The sequence below is a fragment of the Sus scrofa genome, chromosome 9, assembly GCF_054392235.1.
Source record: "Sus scrofa isolate SSC_HxYL_T2T_F1_AM1 chromosome 9, Sscrofa_HxYL_maternal_Yorkshire_Landrace_v2.0, whole genome shotgun sequence".
Taxonomy (NCBI): domain Eukaryota; kingdom Metazoa; phylum Chordata; class Mammalia; order Artiodactyla; family Suidae; genus Sus; species Sus scrofa.
Genome location: NC_139391.1, coordinates 129,836,020 through 129,859,886, shown reverse-complemented (window position 1 = coordinate 129,859,886; position 23,867 = coordinate 129,836,020). Strand labels below are relative to the sequence as shown.

At 44.4% G+C, this 23,867-nt stretch overlaps 1 protein-coding gene and 1 long non-coding RNA gene across 8 annotated transcripts in view; one reads left to right on the top strand and one right to left on the bottom strand.

Annotated features, from left to right (window-relative positions):
• Positions 1–23,867, bottom strand: part of RGL1 (ral guanine nucleotide dissociation stimulator like 1) — a 295,309-nt gene that overhangs the window by 109,390 nt on the left and 162,052 nt on the right. The gene's annotated exons all lie outside the window — the stretch shown is intronic.
• Positions 11,883–17,007, top strand: LOC146400184 (uncharacterized). The gene is made up of 2 exons (XR_014816491.1): positions 11,883–12,784; positions 14,258–17,007. It is a non-coding gene; the product is annotated as an uncharacterized LOC146400184 (long non-coding RNA).

Here is a 23,867-nt window from a genome sequence, read left to right as displayed (position 1 = left end):
AAGCCAACATTCAAGTAGAGAAGACAAATTTTTTTTTTTTTTGTGGGGGGTCTTTCTGCCATTTCTTGGGCCGCTCCCGTGGCATAGGGAGGTTCCCAGGCTAGGGGTGGAATCAGAGCTGTAGCCGCCCAACCTACGCCAGAGCCACAGCAACGCCGGATCCTTAACCCACTGAGCAGGGCCAGGGATCAAACCCGCAACCTCATGGTTCCTAGTCAGATTCGTTAACCACTGAGCCACGATGGGAACTTCAGAGAAGACAAATATCAAACAGATAATTTAACAATTAACTATCTAAGGACAACGGAAATCCTTGCTCCCCATAAACAGATGCTAAAAGAACCTAAGGGAAGGGGGTCAGATTCTGTCTTGGTGATCAGGAAAAGTTTCACTGAGCAACCAGATCAGAACCATCTGCAAGTGTCTGCCAGGCAAAGAGTGAGAGAGAGCATTTCAAGAGAGGGAACTGCATGCAAACGCCCTGAAGTAGGAAGAGCCCTGGTGTCCCGGTGGACAGAGAGAAGCTGATGGACAGGAGCAGGAGCTGAGTTTAGCCAGGAGAAAAATTTTGATCTTGACCCTAATACCAATAGGAAACCATGCAAAGATTTTAAGCAGGGAGTATACCATGATCAAATATAACCTGGATCTACAAAAAGCATGAACTAAAGGAAATAAAAAGAGATTCAGTTAGAAGACTCCCAGAGGAGGCAAGGGTTTCTCCCAATGAGGACCCTGATTTACCTGCCTCTGAATCACCTGAGTACTTAAAAACAGATTCACGGGCCCAAGCTCCAAGCTACTAAACACAAATCCTTGTACCTGGGGAATCTGAGGTTGGTCCTAGGTTGTCATAATAAAGACGAATGATTAAGAAGTAGAGTAATAATGCTGGAGTTCCCATCGTGGCCCAGTGGTTAACCATTCCGACTAGGAACCATGAGGTTGCGGGTTCGATCCCTGGCCTTGCTCAGTGGGTCAAGGACCCAGCGTTGCCATGAGCTGTGGTGTAGGTCGCAGACGCGGCTTGGATCCCGAGTTGCTATGGCTCCAGCGTAGGCCAGCAGAAACACCTCCGATTAGACCCCTAGCCTGGGAACCTTCATATGCAGCGGGAGCGGCCCTAGAAAAGGCAAAAAGACAAAAGAAAAAAAAAAGAAATATAGCAATAATGCCAGAAGAATTCTAATGATCATCAGATGAAATAAACCAGGGTGGACGTAAAACCACCGGCTTTGACTTGGGTATGAATTTCCTCTTCTAAAATTTCCGTGGTACCACTCCCTTCTCCAACTCCCTTTCTCCCTTACCTGCAGCAAGGGACTATTGTTATTCTTTCTCCATAGTCCTCAATTGACACTAGTTTTATCCAGAGAAGAAGCATAAACTTCCTTTGACTCGTTCCTGCCTGGAGCAGATCAGAGAAAACGGACAGAGAAGTTCACCAGTGCTGCTACTACATGTTGGGTTCTGACTGGAAAAGTTCAGACTGGGAATCATGTTATCTTTCATTTACGTGGCCCTAATATTCAAAGCTCTTTTTATATATACCATCTCATTTAATTCTCACAATAACCCTAATTAATAGATGAGGACACTGACAGCTCAAGGGGCTAATTTACTCAGTCACATTACTGGTAACTGACAGAGGCCAGTCCAGACCTTTCAGAAGCCAAAGTCACGCTCCAGTAGGTTGGACCCCCGTCTGCTCCTCAAAAGTCCCCCCTGTACTGCCCTCTGCCCCTCATTCCACATATGTCAAATAGTGAGAGGCTACACATATGTCAAATAGTGAGAGGCTACTCCATGTCAGCCACTGTCAATAAATCACAAATTCTCAGGTCCGATACGCAAGTCAAAATTCTATGGGATATTGGGAAGGCAAAAGATGTCATCATAGGCATATCAGGTGATGGCTATTCCTTGTCACCCAAATTATTTGAATGTAAACATTGAGATTTCATATGAACAGGATAGTGGTCACAGGGCCCTGGGAAATTCAGTCTTAATCAACAAAACATAAACTTCTCTTGTCAAAGAGGGGTAATGGCCATGTTACCAGGAGTAACTGTATGTCTGGATTTCCAAAAATGCATTCTCTCATTAAAAAAAAAAAAAAAAAAAAAAAAAGCTGCAACATTTCCTTTTCCAGGAATGTGATTTAACTTAATAGCTAAGCTAATAATCACTAGCTCCTTCTCTGGTGCGAACAAAGAAAGCACTGTCTCTGCAAGTGGACACAGTGGTCCTGAATGTGAGACGGAGTTAAGCATCTGCTTGTGAGGGACCGTGATGGTGTGTAACACATGGAGCCGCGTGAACACCTCCCGCAGAGCTCCACAGGGCCCGCTCCCTCCGATTCAGGTGGGGAGACGTTCCCGTCACGTCAAAAGGCTCTCCTCGGTCACTCCCTTAACGGGTAGGGTCAAAAATTTTACATTCTACTCAGCCAGGGAAATGCTGTACACAGCTGTTGTGTCCAAAGTAAATAAAGACGGGAGTAAGACCAAAAAAATGCTTCTTTAAGGACCAGAGGGCAACTGCAGAAGAGACCGAATGTGTAGAAGATGGCCAGGCCAGACCTGAACTCAAGAGCTTTGTTGCACAGTCTTAATTTGAGGCGGGGGATAGCATATTAAAAATATACTTATGTGGAGTTCCCGTCGTGGCGCAGTGGTTAACGAATCCGACGAAGAACCATGAGGTTGCGGGTTCGATCCCTGCCCTTGCTCAGTGGGTTAACGATCCGGCGTTGCCGTGAGCTGTGGTATAGGTTGCAGACGCGGCTCGGATCCCACGTTGCTGTGGCTCTGGCGTAGGCCGGTGGCTACAGCTCCGATTGGACCCCTAGCCTGGGAACCTCCATATGCCGCGGGAGCGGCCCAAGAGATAAAAAAAAAAAAAAAAAAAAAAAAAAAGAGAAAAAAAAAAAAAAAAAAAATATACTTATGTAATTTGATGGACACCTCGTAGTGCGTGAGAAGCATGTATGGTCGTCCCTCAGTGTTCACAGGAAAGTGGTTCCAGGACCCTTGAGGAGTATAAAACCCTTGGATGCTCGGATGCTCCAGCCCCTTCTATGAGATGGCCTAAATGTTTGCATAGAATGCCTGCCTGCACACCCCGCACACTTTAAATAATCTCTGGACTACATGTCACAGCTCATACAAGGCTAATGATACTGCAGGACAATGTAAATGCTATGTAAACAGTGCCAAAGTGGCAACCTCGAGTTCTGCTTTTCGGAACTTTCGGAACTTTTCTTCCCAAATATTTTCAATCCACAGTTTTTTGACGCTGAAGATGGGGAACCCATGGACACAGGGGGCCAACTGTATTGATTCATTTTGCCAAAAAGATGTGAAAGGCAAAAACGGGCCACTGATGTCATAAAACAAAGCAGTGATGGTGTTGAAGCAAAACCGGTGAGAGAGGGAGTTCCCATCGTGGTACAGTGCTTAACGAATCTGACTAGGAACCGTGAGGTTGTGGGTTCAATCCCTGGCCTCGCTCAGTGGGTTAAGGATCCGGCATTGCTGTGAGCTGTGATGCAGGTCAGAGACTCGCTTGGACCCCACGTTACTGTGGCTCTGGTGTAGGCCGGCAGCTACAGCTCTGATTCAACCCCTAACCTGGGAACCTCCATATGCCATGAGAGCAGCCCTAGAAAAGGCAAAGAGACAAAAAAAAAAAAAAAAAAAAAATGGTGAGAGTGTCTAACTTAGTCATTTCTAAATGCAGCCACCACATACTTCTCTGTAGCCCTAACATCTAACTAGTTCCACATCTTCGTGTCAAAGGCTCTGAGACTGGGAAGGAAGGAGGCAATATCTTTAACATTCCTTCCAACAGACCTGGAAGGAAGATGTTCAGGGTGCGAACGAGGTCAAGAAAAAAATCGAATTTTTAACAAACTGTTGCAAGAAAGGGGACCTGTTCCCGGGCCTGAGCATGGGCTCTTGTCTAACACTCGGAAATGAATTGTCCAAGGAGACACACGTGCTGACAAAGCAAAAGATGTTACTGGGAAGGGGCGCCCGGGCAGAGAGCAGTAGGGTCAGAGAACCCAGGAGAACGGCTCTACCATGTGGCTTGGGAATGGGGGTCCTCCTTTGTGGCCCACACACCTCTCAGCCAAGGTGATTCCAGTACCAAGGATCCTGGGAGGATCCTATCAGTTCCCCCTGCCCCCAAATTCTCCCAGTTCGTCCTCAGGGCAGCACCAAGTTCTCCATCAGACAACTGATGCAAGCAGCTATCACTATGCTTGCCAAGGTGGGTGGACTGGTTTCAGCCAATGGTCCCCCAACACAACCAGTACATTTAAGAAATTTAATGTTCAATATCCAAAGAGTTGTTCCCCAATCATGGCTGTTTTAAATGCCAATATTCCTAAAGTTTTATTTGATAGAACTGTCTCTGAAATGTGTTGCTTTTATGCCTTCAGAAGTAGACTACCCCGAGCGTGACTTAACCTTTCATTCATAGCTCTGTGGGCCACCAATGCTACAAAAGACTGCATGTGTCCCCAGAGACAGAGACAGATGGCAATGCTTATTCCAAAGCTAAATGATCCCATACAGCTCAGTGCCTGGCATCTAATCATCACCGCTTTCTTACATTCGTTCATTCAACAAATATTCATTGTGCCTTCCGTCTGCTGGGTGCTGTTCTAGACTCTGGGGAGACAGCAGCGGGGAAAGACGGCCAAAACCCATGCCCTCATGGAGCTGACATTCTAATGCTGGAGACAGGCAATCAAACACTATACCAATGACAAGTAAAAGGATGTTAGCCAGTGGCAAGGAGAGTGAAACTGAAAGAGGGGGCGGGGGGCGTTCCAAGGTTAGGGAAGGGTGCAATTTAAGAGAGTGATTAGAGACAGTGAGACAGTGACATTTAAACATAGTCTTCCAGTGGATCGTCAATTTTTCTTTCTATGTGTCTGCCTCTAAAAGCCCCACTCTCTTCAAATTTACTACATACACTCAATTGTAAGTCAAAACCTTTATTATGACCATATAGAGATAACTAACTTCATAATGAACTAGGAATTAACATGTTAAGAATGATGGCCTTTCCTATGGAATGAGAGCCATTGGGGCTACTCAAGAGAATTTTCCATAACTTCCAGTTTTTAAATATGCTCTGGAAAGGTGAAATAACCAAAAGTTAGAGAGTGTTATCTGTTTTTTAAAGTACGTAAGTGCTAAATAAGCTAAAACTCTGGTCTCCCCTGCATTATGTAATAGTGAACTGTGCTGTTTTTCTCCTTCACTAATTATGCTTTTGTTACACTTTTTTGCTAACTCCTAGACTAACTGCTCTCTGCCTCCTTGCCTCCTGAATATGACATTATTCTTCTATTTTGTGAATAGAAGTGAATCATTCATTCTTCCTGCTTTATTCACCGATGTGTGAATGACATTCAAAGGTATTCCTGTAATTCCAAATCTTTTTTTTTTTGCTTTTTAGGGCCACACCCACAGCATGTGGAAGTTCTCAGGTTAGGGGTCGAATGAAGCTACAGCTGCCAGCCTACATCACAGCTACAGCAACACAGGATCCGAGCCACATCTGCAGCCTACACCACAGCTCACAGCAACGTCGGATCCTTAACCCACTGAGCGAGGTCAGGGACCGAACCTGTGTCCTCCTGGATACTAGTCAGATTCGTTTCCCCTGAGCCATGGAGGGAATTCCCCAAATCTCTTCTATTGGGAACCTCTTCCTGCATGCTCTATCTAAAATTGAAATTATTGTGCCAATTATAACCAACCTATTAGCACCACAAAGCTCTTCTTCCCCAAAGCCCTGTTTCTGCTAACAACACTTCTATTCTCTTAGTTCAAGTAAGCTGAAAATCGTAGAATCATCTTTGACTCCTCCTTCTCACTGTAGGAGAAGGACCAACTGCTATTGATTCATTTTTCTAGGTTTTTATCTGCTTTTCTGATAGGAGGAAATGAAACAATCCTCCAGACATGCTGCTGATCACTAATGAACAGTGACTGCTGCAGGATTTACAGAAACCTTGGGAGAAAGCAATTATGTTCTCCTAAAGTGTCAGAGAGAATCCCAAATATTAGGAAAACATGTATTTTTTTTTTTAATCAGTGTAAACCTTCTGTAACAGGGAAGACAATTCATTAAAGGTAGGACAGATATTCCAAATATGAAATAAAAGTTTAGCTGGTTTTTTTGGGGTTTTTTTTTTGGTCTTTTTTTAGGGCCGCACGCATGGCATATGGAGCTTCCCAGGCTAGACACCCATCAAATAGGAGCTACAGCTGCCAGCCTACACCATAGCCATAGCAACATGGGATCCAAGCCGGATCCCTAACCCACTGAGTGAGGCCAGGGATCGATCCTGCATCCTCATGGATACTAGTTGGGCTCATTACTGCTGAGGCACAACGGGAACTCTGAAACAAGAGTTGTAAGAAATCGAGGTGGTTGTACAGATTTCCCAAATTATTAGAGACAGAAAGAAGGGCCCCTTAATCAAGGCTATGTCCTTAGAACAGCACATGTCTAAAAGCATGGTACCCTGGATGTTCATAGTCATAATGAATTGAGTCTTTCCTTGGGAGCAGGCTAAGGTCAAGTTAAACAGCCTTCTTCAGCTGCGTGAGGAGCTAAATGAGGAAGGGAGTGGCTCATGGCTGATGGGTGGAGTAAAGTGAACTGATAACAGAGCGAAAAGAGAACTGCTTCACTCCCCTCAAGCGTCTAGCTTCACTATCAAGGAAAATGATCTTCAAACTGGAAAGGAGAGGACCAGCGTGATGAAGAGGAAACTAGAGCCCAAGATCAAGAAGGAGATATTAAGAAAGCACTTAGCCCTTTAAGTGACCGCATGTCTCCAGAGCCAGAGAAATAGCCTGAAAGAACCAGCAGATGTGATCATAAGATTGATGAATGGAATCTTCACAGAAGCACAGAATCCTAAGTGCCTAAAGCCTGGCAACAGGAAAATATACTGATTTTCAGACAGGGATTTAAGGTAGACTGGAAACAATGGGCAGATCTGCCTGCAAACCACCGCTGCCAAAATCCAAGATGGTTTGGAAGCAATGATCACTAGAGGCTAACATGAAATCGCTGAGAAAAACAAAATCATACCACGTTAACCTTCCATCCCATTTGGACCCTAGGCAAGAGGAAAAGGAATGCTACAGACATGATGCTCACAGATTCAAAACACTGTTCCACCAGCTCTCTCCTTAGATCTTTATAGACACGATGGGGCCCTGGGAGCTGAATAGCTGTAGAGGTGGCATCTGTATTCCATCAAATAGGGAAAGCTGAATGGTGAAGCACTGTCAACTAGTGTGTGTGGCCAGGAGTGAGGATTTGCTCTAGTAATATAACAGAGTTTTATCTTCGGCTGTGTTGACTAAGTCATTGTAATAAATGAAGTGGAAAATCATATAGAACCTTGTTAAACTGAGTTGAAAGGTATAGCTGGTACACTGGCTTACTGCATCAGAATTTTAGGGAAAGTTAGCTAAGACTAATAAAATTCGATTTAATAAAGATTTTCTACATTAGATTGTTTTAAAAGTCAACTCTCCAAGTACAAGCTAAATGAGACGTAGTTTAAAAACAATATTACAAAAATTAAAAAGACCAAGAAATCTTAGCAAAACATGAGTCATGAGTGTAGTGCATTTGTAAAGAGATAATTTCCATACGTGAACACTCCTCATATTAAAAAGAGCCATAGAGGAGTTCCCATCATGGCTCAGTGGAAACGAATGTGACTAGGAACCATGAGGTTGCGGGTTCGATCCCTGGCCTTGCTCAGTGGGTTAAGGATCTGGCGTTGCCATGAGCTGTGGTGTAGGTTGCAGACATGGCTCGGATCTTGCATGGCTGTGGCTGCGGCATGGGCCGGCGCCTGTTACTCTGATTCGACTCCTAGCCTGGGAACCTCCATATGCTGCGGGTGTGGCCCTAAAAAAAAAAAAAAAAAGAAAAGAAAGAAAGAAAGAAAGAAAAGAGAGAGAGCCATATAAATTTGCCAATATCCAACCATTCCTAACTTGCTAACATGGCAATTTCATACAGGCCCACCTGACACAATTATATGTGGCACCACAAGACAAGTGTCACAGGGCCCAGAAAATAATTGAACACCATTTGGGAAACTGAAGTGGACTCACGGAAGGAATGGCACGTGAGCTGGCAATGGAGCAATGGCTGGGATTTGAAAAGAGGACATCAGGGGGGAGGAGGACATTTCAGACAGAGGCAAGGTGGGGAAAAAATTCAGGACGAGAAAGGAGCCTCGTTAGGTTAATGTGTGGAGGATGTAAAAGTAAGACACAGGAAAGAACACGAGAGGGGGAGTCTGCAACTACCCTTGGGAGGCCCCCAAATCCACTGTGATAAGCGCTGGAAAATTCCCAGACTTTCCTCCAGAGACCAAGAACAATACTGGGCACACAGGAGAGGCTCGAATTTGAATGAGTGAATGAATGATGGAATGAGTAAAGCATTTATGACAGGTACAGAACAAGAGGTCCACATACACACAGCTCCTGCTTGCCAAGTCAGCCCGTCCCCGGCATCACAGTACTTCCATCTACAAGGGAACTTGGGAGATCATTTAGTCTGACTCCCTCAAAGATTCTGGGTAACTACCCACAGGACTGGAAATGCTCAAGCCAAAGAGGCCAGAGGCAGCCTGGCCCCCTGCCAGTTTCTGGGGTAATCCAATTCACCAGAGCAAAATCTCCAAAGAAGATTTCAGTTCCGTAACTCCGAAATATTGTACTTTTGGAGTCTTTACTGAAAATGAATGCCTCAAAGTCTACAAGTTTCAGAAACAAAATGTTTGGTGGCTTTTGTGGGCAATTGTTTTGAAAACATCAAGCATGTCTAAGGTATAATTTTAAGGAATCTGGCTCCAGGAGAAAAAGCTGAAGCATTAGTCACATGTTTTACATTTCTTACGTGTGCCTGCCAGATTTTTTTTTTTTAATTAAGAAAGGAAAAATGGGTCAGCCCAAAAGAATTTTTACAACTGTCAGAATAAATACAAGGCTTAAGCAACCCCATAAACTTCATTTTTGGAGCCTGCTCCCCCCACTCCCTCTGCGTGGCTTGAAGTGTCCTTGATTAGAACCCAGCCAAAGCCATGGCCCTGGCGACTGCCCCTCCATCTTGCCAACAGCAAGGACATGCTCTCTTTCCATCGAGAGGGAAGAGGGCTGCTGTGACCCTAAATGAGAGGACACAGCCTCTTCAATTTCAACAGGACACAGTGGGTGGAGGCTCTATAGGTCAAAGAGAAACCGGTCCAACCCAGCTTGACTCCATGAAGAAACTACTCTGCTTCTTAGGAAGTATCACCACCCAAGAGGCAATTCTGAAGATAGCTTCAAGCAGCAGCTAATGAGACAAAAGTCACTCCTGGACTCAAGGGACACCTCAGGGCTGAGCACGCAGGTCCAGGCTTCAGACGACAGAACTGTAACTGTTCCGAGTTCACCCTTTACCCTGGGAGGCTTTTAGGATGAGCACCTAAAGGTTTACTTTCCTGCAGGGTCTGCTTGGGCTTTTAATTGTTCCCATGGTGCTTCCACCATCCAGACCTGGACTTGATCTGGTGCTTCTGGTACCAACCTGCCCTCTTACAAGGCAGACCACGCCTCCCGGTGACGCACTGATTAAGCTGGGCCATACTAGAACAGTGACTTTCAAATTTTTTAACCCTGATTCACAGTAAAAAGAAAAGACACATTTTGCATGTGATTCAGTATACACATGCACATATTTAAAACAAGTTTCAGGAGTTCCCGTTGCGGCGCAGTGGAAATGGATCCGACTAGTATCCATGAGGATACCGGTTTGATCCCTGCCCTCGCTCAGTGGGTGGGGGATCTGGGATCTGTGTTTCCGTGAGCTGAGGTGTAGGTCACAGACTCAGTTTGGATCCTGCATTGCTGTGACGCAGGCCGGCAGCTGCGGCTCCGATTCGACCCCTAGCCTGGGAACATCCATATGCCTCAAGTGTGGCCCAAAAAGCAAAAAAAAAAAAAAAAAACCAAAATTAAAAATAAAACAAGGCTCATCAAAATTTATTTCACTCTGTTCCAATTTTTTTTTGACCCACTAAATTGATTTCTGAACCCATTCATAAATTCCACCCTGCATTTTGAAACACAAGGCTCCAGAGCTACCCTGTCAAGTAGAAATACAATGCCAGACACAATATGCAATTTTAAATTTGCTAGTAGCCACATTTTTTTTAAAGTCAAAAGAAACAGGTGAATTAGGATGATATATTTTATTTAACCCATTCTATCAAAATACTATCATTTTGCGCATTCTCCAGTGGCTCAGTGGGTTAAGGATCCAGAGTTGTCACTGCAGGGGCTTGGGTTGCTGCTGTGGCGCAGGTTCATTCATTCCTGGCCCAGGAACTTCTGCATGCCACAGGTACAGCAAAAAAAAAAAAAAAAAAAAAAAGATACTATCATTGCAACATGGCACAACTGTAGAAAATAACTAAGCTATTTTACATTATTTTCATCATATTGAATCTTTGAAATCTGGTGCGGATTTTGCATGTAGAGAACACTTCAAGTGCTCCACAGGCACAGGAGGCTAGTATCTGCCATACTGAACCCCACATCCCGGAGGGTTCTGGTCTTTTGCCCCCCAGAGCAGCAGCACTCACAGTGGTGCCGGGGAGAAGGGAGGAGAGGCACCCACTTGTGCTGAACTGCACTGCACGTTCACTCACGCATCCTATCTCGCACTGTACGCTCAACTCCTCACCAAGGCTCACAGCCCTGATAAAGGACAGGAGATTTCACAAGGAGGAAGGACAGGAATGAGGCTTATTAACCACTAATAAGCATAATCACTCTGAAACTCCTCAAACACAAAGTCCAAATGCATTCTTTTGTCTATGACATCAGAACTATACCAAATGTCACATAAGATTCAAACCAGAGAGTAGCTTTTAGAGAATCTGTTCTGAAAAAAAAATTTATCTTGCTGATTAAAAAACAGAATAAAGAGCATATTGCAACTATGTTGAAATGTGTGCCTGTGAACAAAGATTGGAAGATAAAAAGCAAAAGTTGAAGTGTGATTTTGTTTTTTCACTTCTCATGAAAATAATATGGATAATGGTGTGGCATTGCTCTCTTGAGAACAGCATTGCTTTAGAAGGTTCTTCCTTCACTTCCAAAGCAAATATACTGCATCCCTATACAAAGAGAAAGTAAAGATAACATGCTCGGACAAAAGGCAAGAAGGACCACAAGCAGTCAGAAAACTTGACCTTGACAGGGCCAGTTATGCTGGGATGGTCTGAGTGGAAACACCAAACAACAGCTGGACTTCCCAAAACACCCAGCACAGGCTCTCCATTTTGCCTCAAGTAGAAATTTAAGGGTTAAGAATGAAAGACCACAGGGAATTCCCTTCGTGGCTCAACAGAAACAAATCTAAAGAGAAACCATGAGGTTGTGGGTTCGATCCCTGGCCTTGCCCAGCGGGTTAAGGACCCACCGTTGCCATAAACTGTGGTGTAGGTTGCAGACACGGCTTGGATCTCGTTTTGCTGTGGCTGTGGTGTAGGCCAGTGTCTGCAGCTCCGATTCAACCCCTAGCCTGGGAACCTCCACATGCCACGGGTGTGGCCCTAAAAAGCAAAAAAAAAAAAAAAAAAATGTAAGACCACAGGACAGAGGAAACTTCAAGGAAGGGTAAAAGAGCAAAGGGAGCTGAGTTTTATTAATAAAAACCGAATATTCTACAGATATTACCATGTTATATAATAAAGTATAATTTGTCACTTATTTTTTTCCTGTGATTAAAACAGGTCTTTATTAATTTGAGGGTGACAAGAACATTTCTCATTTTCTCTACATACTTTTTTTTTTTTTTGGCACTTTTTGTCACTTTCATTGGTGCAGATGGCAAATAGAGTCTCAGAGTTGGAAGGAGAGTAATTTCCACAAGGCAGCAAAGTGATTAGTGATGCAGTTGAGACTGGAACGAAGGCCACCGCAACTTCCCATCTACCGTGTTTCCTACTAAGGGTGGTTATTCACTCCCACTAATTCATTCAACACCTGCTCTGACACAGGGATGGGTTTAGGTAGTAATAGTGAGATGAATGGGGCCTGAAATTGTCACTTATTTTTTTAAGTCCCTTTTTGCCAATAAATTCTGGTGAGAGGAGCACACCTCAGAAAGTGCCCTACGCAACAAGCCTGCCCCCAAAATCTAAGAAAAGCGCCATCACTATATGCATAACCCTAGTGGTTATGTGCGTGGAGGGCGTCAGATCCCTTTACAAAAACGTGTCACACGGAACAAAGCCAAAGTGGTTTCATATCGGGTTAATACAAGCTTGAGGTAAATTGGAGCCCTCAGATATGAGATAAAATAAAATACGTGAAAATCCTAAGCAAAATAACTTTGGAATCCAAGGCAGAAATCAGGTTCCCAGACGTCTATCCTTCACTCATGACTCAAAGCATCACAAAGCTTATGGATTAACTTTAAATACCATGTCATTCTACCTACAGAGGTCACCATAACAGTTGAAACAATTTTCCTAAGATCATGAAATGTGTAGAAAAAGTAATGATGACAAAAATGAAGCAAAAGCAGCATGTTTATTTTTTCTCTTGTTTCCCAAGTTGAAACATAAAAGATAAATTAGATCGATATTTTCATTTTTAAAAATGAGATTTACAATATTACCAAATGGAAAAAAAAAAGTCATGAAGACATGTTTTAGAACAGAGATTAGGTCAAACAATGGAACAGAATAGAGAATCTGGAAATTAACCCTGACACCTATGGTCAATTAATCTTTGACAAGGGAGGCAAGAACATCAAATGGGAAAAGGAAAGTCTATTCAGCAAGCATTGCTGGGAAACCTGGACAGCTGTATGCAAAGCAATGAAACTAGAACACACCCTCACACCATGCACAAAAATAAACTCCAAATGGCTGAAAGACTTAAATATACGACAGGACACCATCAAACTCCTAGAAGAAAACATAGGCAAAACACTCTCTGACATCAACATCATGAATATTTTCTCAGGTCAGTCTCCCAAAGCAATAGAAACTAGAGCAAAAATAAACCCATGGGACCTCATCAAACTGAAAAGCTTTTGCACAGCAAAGGAAACCCAAAAGAAAACAAAAAGACAACTTACAGAATGGGAGAAAATAGTTTCAAATGATGCAACTGACAAGGGCTTAATCTCTAGAATATACAAGCAACTTATACAACTCAACAGCAAAAAAACCAATCAATCAATGGAAAAATGGGCAAAAGACCTGAATAGACATTTCTCCAAAGAAGATATACAGATGGCCAACAAACACATGAAAAAATGCTCAACATCGCTGATTATAAGAGAAATGCAAATCAAAACTACCATGAGATACCACCTCACACCAGTCAGAATGGCCATCATTAATAAATCCACAAATAACAAGTGCTGGAGGGGCTGTGGAGAAAAGGGAACCCTCCTGCACTGTTGGTGGGAATGTAAACTGGTACAGCCACTATGGAGAACAGTTTGGAGATACCTTAGAAATCTATACATAGAACTTCCATATGACCCTGCAATCCCACTCTTGGGCATCTATCCGGACAAAGCTCTACTTAAAAGAGACACATGCACCCGCATGTTCATTGCAGCACTATTCACAATAGCCAGGACATGGAAACAATCCAAATGTCCATCGACAGAGGATTGGATTCGGAAGATGTGGTATATATACACGATGGAATACTACTCAGCCATTAAAAAGGATGACATCATGCCATTTGCAGCAACATGGATGGAACTAGAGAATCTCATACTGAGTGAAATGAGCCAGAAAGACAAAGACAAATACCATATGACATCACTTATAACTGGAATCTAATATCCAGCACAAATGAACATCTCCTCAGAAAAGAAAATCAATCATGGACTTGGAGAAGAGACTTGTGGTTGCCTGATGGGAGGGGGAGGGAGTGGGAGGGATCGGGAGCTTGGGCTTATCAGTCACAACGTAGAATAGATTTACAAGGAGATCCCGCTGAATAGCATTGAGAACTATGTCTAGATACTCATGTTGCAACAGAAGAAATGGTGGGGGGAAAAACTGTAATTGTAATGTATACATGTAAGGATAACCTGACCCCCTTGCTGTACAGTGGGAAAATAAAATAAAATTTAATAAAAAAAAAAAAAAAAAAAAAAAAAGAACAGAGATTAGGTCAAAGAACTTATATGATATTTACTGACTACTGATTATGGTTTGGACATGGTTCATGGTAATGGGAATATGAATACTGATTAAATAAATATGGTCCCTGTCCCCTGCCCTTGAGGCTTTCAAAGGAACAGGGCAAAGAGAAACATTAAAAAAAAAAAAAAAAAAAGGATACAATGTGCTAAGTGCTGTTAATAGAGCTTTTGGTAAAGTGCTAAGAAGATCCAGATAAAAGGATAATTATCCCAGAAGTGGGAATCAGGAAAAGCAGAAGAGTGCAGATGACATCTGAGCTGGGACTTGAAAGGTAGGTAGTTTTTCAGTCAATCAATGAACAGAAAAGCACTGTAGGCTAATACAATAGCATAAGCAGTGACAGGAGGAAGACTGGGCTGCATATAAACGTGAACTTCACTATGGATGATGAAATCCACAACCTGTGTTCTCAACTAAGACCAGGACTAGTTCTTTTCAAGGAGACATAACCACATAGGGAGCTGCACGGACAGACAGATGGGAGGAAAACTTTTAAAACTTCACCTGCCACCATGTAAGAGTATCGTCACCCCTGCTGCCATAACCCTTAGCAAAATAGGGAGCCGAGGTTAGGGCTGGGGGCTGAAATCAGAGATGCTGCCATCAGCACTTTTCAGTCCACTCATTTCAGTTCTTACCAGCCTTTATTCCTCAGGCAGACACTTGTTTGTGGATTGTGTAGGTCAAACATTGGATAGAAAGTCATTTTTGGAAAGAATATCCTAATCCTTCAACTCTAACCAAAGAATGCTCATGAAGAAACACTTTAACCAACTTTAGCTCCTTGAGAAAGACTTTGGTGGAAGTCAAACAGCAGCAGGTCCCTCAGGGTACCCACAGCAGCAGGATGAGGAAAGCCAGTCCCTGGGGCTCAGCTGCACATAGAAAAATGCTACACTTGCACCTCGAGCCAGTGTGTCACCATCCCTTCTCCTTCTGTACCACACACAGAGTCAGCACATGCAGACAGAATTCAGGGTCTGTCAGTAACATGTCATGTGAGCAAATCCCGTACTCAGCATCTATGTACAAGAGATTAAATTTTCAATTACAGCTCTGAGTACAAGGGTCAGTTAGCCTCATAAGTCAGCTGAGAACAGGGGTAAATAACAGAGGATGGACTCAGGCGTCTAAGTACCTTGAGAGCACAGGAAAGGATCTGAAGATGTTTTGGTGGTGGGAGCGGCGAGGGGGGGGGGAGGTTGCTGTATAAATAGAAGGAAGGATAAGTTCGTGGGCAAAAAGCCAGAGACCCTGAAGACTATTTTTAATCCAGAAGAAGGACAGGAAGGAACAGGAACAAAACAAGGAACTTACACAGGAGAAATGGAAAGCAAGAAGGAAGCAACTGTAACAAGCAAATGGAAACACAGTGAGTAAAATAGATCTGAAAACGAAAATTGTACTTCTAACAGAAAAGTCAGGAATGCTGGAAGAAAAGGCTGAAGACGAGAAAAAGCACCCAGACAGAAACAAGAGGACTACTCAAAGGAAGTATTTTAAATGCCTACATCGTATGAGGGTCAGTGTGGGTCGGCTGGCAATGTTTTGCCTCTGGCATTAGGTCATGAGTTCAAGTCCTGTATCAGGATTTGGCCTCAAACCAAGTGTTGATTTTCCAGCAGTTCTGAAAGGCTGGAAGCACTTTCCACTCCCTGGCACGTTAACTTCACTATCCTTCTCTGCAACAAATGAAAAGTCCCCTAAAGAAAGGGAGTCTCATCGCTTCTCGGCCTTTTGGCTAAGATCATGTGTAAGAAAGGAAGAATCAAAGAGAATTAACAGTCCTTATCGCAAAACCAGACAAAATCACACTGGAGAGAGAATGACAAAGTACCAACTTTTCATATGCAAGATACTTTCAGCATTTGCCTTTAGAATCCTGAGCGTGGGGTATCTGTTCCCACATCTAGTCCATAGCAAGAAGCCTTGTCTGCATTTTCAAAGCACCTAGAATACCAGTAAAGACCACGGTCGTGGCAGAGGAAATACTACTTCTTGCTGAAAATGAAGGTATCATTAGCTAATAAGCAAATGGGGGAGGAAAAAAAGAAAGAAAAGATTTCTTCTGGGGAAAAGGAAGAAAGGCAGGACTAATGAATAGACCCTGTGACAATCAAGCACTTTGGGGGTGAAGAGAGAAAGAAAGAAAAAGCCTTAGGATTAAAAAACAGTAACGATATCCTTGTACTTGTATGACAGTTTCTGTATCAAAATGTACTTTTACATAAACTCATAAGATCCTTACAAAACGCACAGGCAGAAAGAAAAACAGGGGTTATCTCCATTTCACAGATGAGGAAAACAAAGATTTAAAAAACCATGTGACATCTCAGAGTCACAACCTCAGGACCAATTCAGCTCATTCCTAGGTGGGACTCAAGTGTAGCATGAGCTCCTCAATATGTGGCCTGAGGAGAAATTTTACCCTTTTTTAACTTATGCAAGCACAATACACTACCATCCTAAATGGTATCCAACAAAGGGCGATTAGCACAAAGCTTACCAAGCAATTTTTAGAAAAATTCTTTCCTACCTTCCCATTTTTCAGGCAGAAATAGAAAATACAGAAGACAGAATACTACTCACTGTTCAGTAGCATTTTTTTTAATCTATTTCTCAGTATCATTGGACCCCTGTAGATTTCACCAGACTTTTTTTTTTTTTTTTTTCCTGTCTTTTTAGGGCCACACCCACAGCATATGGAGGTTCCCAGACTAGGGGCTGGATCAGAGGTGTAGCTGCTGGCCTACACCACAGCCATAGAAACACGGGATCTGATCCGAGTCTTTGACCTACCCTGCAGCTCACGGCAATGCTGGATCCTTAACCCACCGAGCAAGGCCAGGGATCGAACCTGTGTCCTCGTGGAGACTAGTCAGGTTCATTAACCACTGAGCCATAACAGGAACTCCTAAGTAGTATTTTTAAAGCATACAAAATCAGAACACCAACAACTTACCAACGCAGGGAATTTGAAAAGTTCAATATTAGCATCCCAGCAATAACGGTCTCACTGGAAAGGCAGCCAGACAGAGAAATAGATAGTACTACAGACACGAAAGTAGATACTACTCCTAATAAATCCTTATCACCAAACCCTGCCATGGCCCTGCCTCCTAGATGTGCACAGCGAGAGAGGGATGTCAGGAACAGGACTTAAAGACGTGCTGAGACCGCGCCTCATCAGGTGATCTGGCTCACACACAACGGCCTGCTTCAAGGGGGACCCACGCGCCTCTGCGAGTTGCCATGGCAAGGTTCAGAAAGGGAACGGCCCTGTAAACCAGCTATAATGGAAAAAAATAAAAATCATTATACAAATTTAAAAAAAAAAAGAAGAAGAAGAAGAAGAGGAACAGACAGTGGGGTCCTGATGAGAGCCCCAGTGCTCGGTGAGGGAGAGCATTCCATGTCCTAGGCTCCGTGCCAAGCACCTGACACACCTAACGCACGCACTGCTCACAGCAATTCTGTCCGCGGGGCACGCTCATCGCCTCCCTCTTCAGGTGAGGAACTCAGGCTTCAAAAGGGTCAATCCCTTCAGGGCTCTAGCCCATGGAGCCTCGCGTGTGGCCCAAGCCAGCTCTGAATCCAGATCTGTCTGGCTCCAAGGCACAGGCCCTGGACCAGTGCCCCTAGGTTACCTAACCCTGATCGCAGCTTCTGCTGGGAAGAACCCTGAAGGGAAAGAGGAAATAGGAGGTACCATCTCCTGCAAAGGCCCCAGCCTGGGAGAAGGAGCCCTGTGCTGACGCCCCAGCCAGGCCCTGGCGGCTCTGGGCCTGTTCATACTTGGTTGAGACGTTTGTTAAATAGATATGCTCCCTGTGCTGTGTCATCAGGAGGGGTTAACATTCGGATAGAAAAGAACAAATGTGTTTCCCGTGCTTCACAAACGAACCAAGTGCTTCCAACTTGCTGGATTTTCTATTTGGGAGTATCAGGTATTGCAATTTTAATGAGAAAAGTCATGACGCTGAAGCATTTCATTTCTAGCCAATGTCTAAGCCACTTTCACTTAGTTTTACCCATACCCATTTCATGTACTTTTACTACACAGATGCTGTCCACAGATTCTAGCCCCATCACCATCTGTGACAGAAGCTGCAGGCGTGCAACAGCATCTGACTGGGAAGAGCTGCTACTTAGAGAGTTGCCAAGAGCCTCGGCTGATATTACTGACCAAACACATCCTACTTTTAGCAGAAAAGGTTTGTTTTTGGCCTTCAAATTATCTTCAGAATGATGAAGCTGGAAGGACTCAGCCTTGGCTTGGCTTTTATAGAAGATGAAAATGGGTCATTTGAATCGGCAGGAAACAAAATAAAGGAGGGAAAAAAGCTGAACTGCTCAATTCTTTGCTGAAAAGAGCAAACAGAAAATGTCTGGGGGAGGTTACATGGGATGCGGAAATGAATTCAAATGAATGGACCACAGATGGTACTAAATACTAGAAAATACGGGGTAATGATTCTGTGAAGATAGAAAAACATTCAGAACCACCACCAACAGACCATCCCACCCCCAGCCACCTCCATTATCACCCTTAGAGGTCAGTTCTACACTGCAGGACATAAAGGAGAAGATGGCTTTGAGGAGCCAAGCCAGGCAGAAACCCCACTCACTGGAACACAAACACACAACCACGTTGGTGAAAAGGCTCAGGTTTTTCTACCATGTTAAGCCCAAAGGATCTGTGGTAAATAATATGACTCTGTCTCAATCTGCACAAGACTAACTGGTCTTCCTCCAAGGAGGTGTCTTCTATCTAATGTAATCTGGTCCTACCTTTATATTCCTTCCTCCCCCCCTCTCTTTTTATTCTTTTTAAAATTGAAGACAGTTCCTAGGCAGTTCCTGTGGTGGCTCAGCAGAAATGAATCCGACTAGTACCCATGAGGATACAGGTTCGATCCCTGGCCTCGCTTAGTGAGTTGGGGATCCAGCGTTGCCATGAGTTGTGGTGCAGGTCACAGACGCGGCTCGGATCCTGCGATGCTGTGGTTGTGGCCAGCAGCTATAGCTCCAATTTGACCCCTAGCCTGGGAACTTCCATGTGCTGCAGGTGTGGCCCTAAGAAAAGATTTTAAAAAAAAAAAAATTGAAGACGGTTCCTAAACAGAAGTTAATCAATCACAATAACGACACAAGGGAAACCAAGCAAAACCTAACAAAGCCAGGCTTTGATCAGGTATATAGAAGTGGTCACGAACTGACATGACAAAGATGCACCACATCCTAAAAATACAATGTGAAAAGACATTTTCATTTCTGGTATATGTGTGCGTAAAAGAGAGAGAGAGGGATCACGGTGGAGGTAAACCAAGGAAACATTAGATCGTACCAAATTTTTTCTTTTGTCCTAGTGGACTTAACCATCAGAGTGAGCCTCCAAGAACAGTAATGAGGCAGCCAGGATAAATAGTTTCAGAAAAGGGTTTAAAGACACTGAGTCAGGAGGGGGGGAAAAGACCAGGACACTTAACCATAAAATTTCTTGTGTCCCTAACAACACAATTATAAGTTCTACTGCTGTTGTCTAAAATACGACTCTGTAATCAGTCCTGTGGGTTCCATATTTATTCTCTCTCTCTATGACCTACAGATTCAGTTTAGTTTCTAAGAATCAGAAGACTTTAAAAAAAAAAAAACAAAAAAAAACAAAAAAAAACCCCAAAACAACAGAAACCACCAGCTCTTCAGAGCCTTCTGGGAATCTGAGAAGCAATCAGTGCTTGCAGGCCCGCTTCACGAGCCTGAACTGAGACTGCATCTCTGGACAGGACACATCAGGCATGCCTGGGTCTGGTCTGCAGGGCCTGCTGACAGGAAAGAAGGCATTTGCTAGTGTTTACACAGAGCCAGCCTGCCTTGAAGTCCGCAGGACCCTCATCCAGTAAGAGGATGGTGCTGACCCCAGAAAGCCAGAAGGCTTTTGACCTGCTCGTGGACAGCAAGGTGGGCTAAGCTCCACGCCCACGCCCACCAGGCCTCCTCTACTCAACCTCCACCCCCACCCTCCCCCCTCCCCCTCCCCCTCCCCCCTCCTCCCCTCCTCCTCCCCCTCTCCCCCTCCCCCCTCTCCCACCCATTCTCTGGGTTCTGCTGCCCGGGTTGCATCCGGTCATCTGGCTCCTTCCGCAAGCATCCACTCCTCAGCTGTCAGTCATCTTTCTAACATGCAAATCTCACCATACCCCTCTGCATTTGGTGACAACTCAGCATTCAGGACCGAGCAAATTCCACAGCCTAGCAAAGAGGGGGCTCCAGCCTTTCTCTCTGGCTGCCCTTCCCTCTTCCCCGGGCTGAGCCTCACACGAGCTCTCAGCTCTTCCCCAGCCTTGCTCTGACAGGACTGTATCACTGCACACACCCTCCGTGAACTCCTATTCATCCATCGACTCTCCTCTTCAGGGCCCTTCTTCCATGAAGCCTTCCTGGAGTGACCACTCCCACTCTCATTTGATTTACGTGCCACCCTCGGGGCTCCCTTAACACCCAAGGGAGATCTCTCCTGTGGCAATGGTCCCCCCACCACAATATACTATAATCAACTCACAGTTTCTGTCTCCCCTACAACCTGAGCTTTCCCTAAGAACGAGGGGTGTTTTGTTTCGTTTGGGATTCCCAAGATTTAACGTGGTGTCTGGCATCAAGGAGGCTCTCGATGAGTATGGAAGGCGAGGTTAGCAGAGTCAAATGCAGATGACAAAACCATATGGAGACAGGCAACAGCAGCCAGGGAGTTCACAGCGGATGCTTCACTTAGCAAACAACCCAGAAACTGCCCCAAACTCCAGCCATCAAATCAACTCTGTGGGGACAGCCACACCCATCAGCAACCCAGACACCGGACGGAGCCAGCTGATCGCCTCTCCTGGAATAAATCAACATTCTGGATCTTCCCCCATTTAACCTTCCTTTACAGAAATCTTTCCTTTTTTTTCTATAAAAAGTGTATCACATTTCACAGTAGAAATTGAAATGTTTTACTTATTTTAGCTTATTACTGCCTGTTTTTGGTTTTTTTGTTTGTTTTTGTTTTTTTGCTTTTTAGAGCCATACCCTCAGCATATGGAAGTTCCGATGCTAGAGGTCAAATCAGAGCTGTAGCTGCCAGTCTACACCAAAGCTACAGCCACAGCGGATCTGAGCCATGTCTGAGACCTACACCACAGTGCATGGCAACGCCAGATCCTTAACCCACTGAGCGAGGCCAGGGATCAAAGCCGTGTCCTCATGGATCCTAGTTGAATTTGATTAACCACTGAACCACAAAGGGGACTCTTTATGACTGCATATTTTAATGTAAAATGTATAAGATAGTCACCACAAGATTCAGGTGACATAGAAGGGAGACGTATAAAAAGATGCAGACGCCACGACTGAAGGCAACTAAAATAAGTGGGATGGGGAGGCGGCAAAGTCCAGCTAAGAGCTAAAGGCAAAAGACACCCTAATGACTTTATTGCTCTCCTTTTCTTTCTAAATTTAAAACTCTAGGACATTTTTTTTTTCTCTTTTGTCTTTTGAGGGCTGCACCTGCGGCATATATGGAGGTTCCCAGGCTAGGGGTCGAATCAGAGATGCAGCTGCCAGCCTACACCAGTCACAGTCACGCCAGATCTGAGCCACCTCTGCTACCCACACCACAGCTCACGGCAACGCTGGATCCTTGACCCACTGAGCAAGGCCAGGGATCGAACCTGCAACCTCATGGTTCCTGGTCGGATTTGTTTCCGCTGCACCACGATGGAACTCCTCTAGGACATTTGTTTTAATAAGTTCACAGAAATAAGAAATACGTCTATGATATTAATTTAATAGAATGTATACTTAAAGAATAAGGAGTTAATGTGCCTCATACTTATGCTGTTAGTATTCCCTGGGGGCAGACATGTACCTTGAACTCAAGTCTCCTGGATTGCCGAACTGAAATGGATATTCTTGGGTTACAAGCTAGATATTCCTTACACAGATCCCAAAAGCTTCTGAAAGCAGGGAAAGCACTCCAACATAAGAAGGATGGCTCAGGCAGTTGAAATGCACCGTATTTTCTTGATTGGTGTAGGCCTCAGGCTGTCCTATCGGATTATTTTAGCAACATGTTCCCAAGGTCAAAATGAAAAATACCAGTTGGTTCATTTACAGATGGTTGCTAAATTCTGAAATTTACTTTCTAAAGCCTAAATTAAACATTCCGATAGACAGGAATAACACAACCCAAGGGCCTGTTTTTCTAGATGAAAACAAGGACGACAAACTAAACTGAGGGCTCCTCCAGGGCTTCTCTCCTTACAGTTCTAAAACCTGGCTCCTGAGCCCTCCAACCACACGTAAGGGGAATGCCTGCCAGCCCTCTAACTCGTGCATGGCCTTACGGCCTTGCTTTCTTCCAACACTCAATGCAGCTGGACCTCTTGCTTTCAAAAGGCACTGGGGGACTGTCTAGTTAATTCACTGCCACGAATTTTTTTTTTTGTCAAAATGAATAATCACTACTTTTGTTTATGTCCTGCTTTGTGTCAGGAAGAAAGTAAGAGAGCTATAATCATTAGCTAATTGGCTTTTCTCTCTCCCATGTGCCCTCCTTTTACGAGCTAACATCTTCATGCCGCTTTGGTTTTAAATGAGGAGCAACCATACATTCATATTTATCAAGACCATGTTCGCCTCCCCAAAAAGGCATGAAACTTGATCCGTTCATTCAACATTTACAGAGTTTCTGCCAACAAAATGGTCATAGCCCCCACTTCAGTCTAATGGGAAATACAAACAAACCAGCAATTACAACAGAGTGAGGTAAATGCATGACCGAGGGACAGAGCATACTTCTGGAACGTGCGGAGAGGGTACCTCCCTCCAGACTTGGGAGATCAGAGAAGCATCCCAGAAGAGAAGGTGGCTGAAAACTCGAGGATATATGCCATTGAAAGCCAATAGGGACAGCAATGCCACCAAAACCCCCTGCGGCGTCAACCCGGCCAGCGTATCCACGTGAGGAAAACCCCTCCGTCCAGATGTGACAAGTGCACTCGGATAACCCACTAAGTTCTAGGACAGAGTTCCGGTTCCTCTGATTTCTGACTCAGTTCTGCTTTCTTCTCTTCTGCTTTGCTCTCTTTACCAGCCTCCCAGCCATCAAGCATTTCAACTCCACCCAACGCGGCCTCTGAGGGAGACAGTGTGATAAATACAGGACGAAGGGCAGGGAGGCACTGGGACCCCACTGTTAAGGGCCGCAGAGCCACAGCCGTGCAGGAAGAAAAGCCATGTGACTATCCCCTGACGGCTCCCCTCCCACACAAACCTTGCAGAGGTGACCTGGCCCTAAGAATCCTGCTTGTCCAACAAATATCCCCACTGAATTTATCTTGGGTTTGACGCTCTTCTGGACCCTGCAGCCACCGTATTCTGAAGACAGTCAAGTGAGCTCCTGACACCGAAGCCCTTTCCCTGAGAGTGGGACCTTTTTCCTCTGACCATCTGAGTATTTTTCCTAAAAGGGCACATTTCCTGCTTCCAGAGAATGCGGACATTTTCTTAAATTGTCAGTGTACACCCACAATGCTGG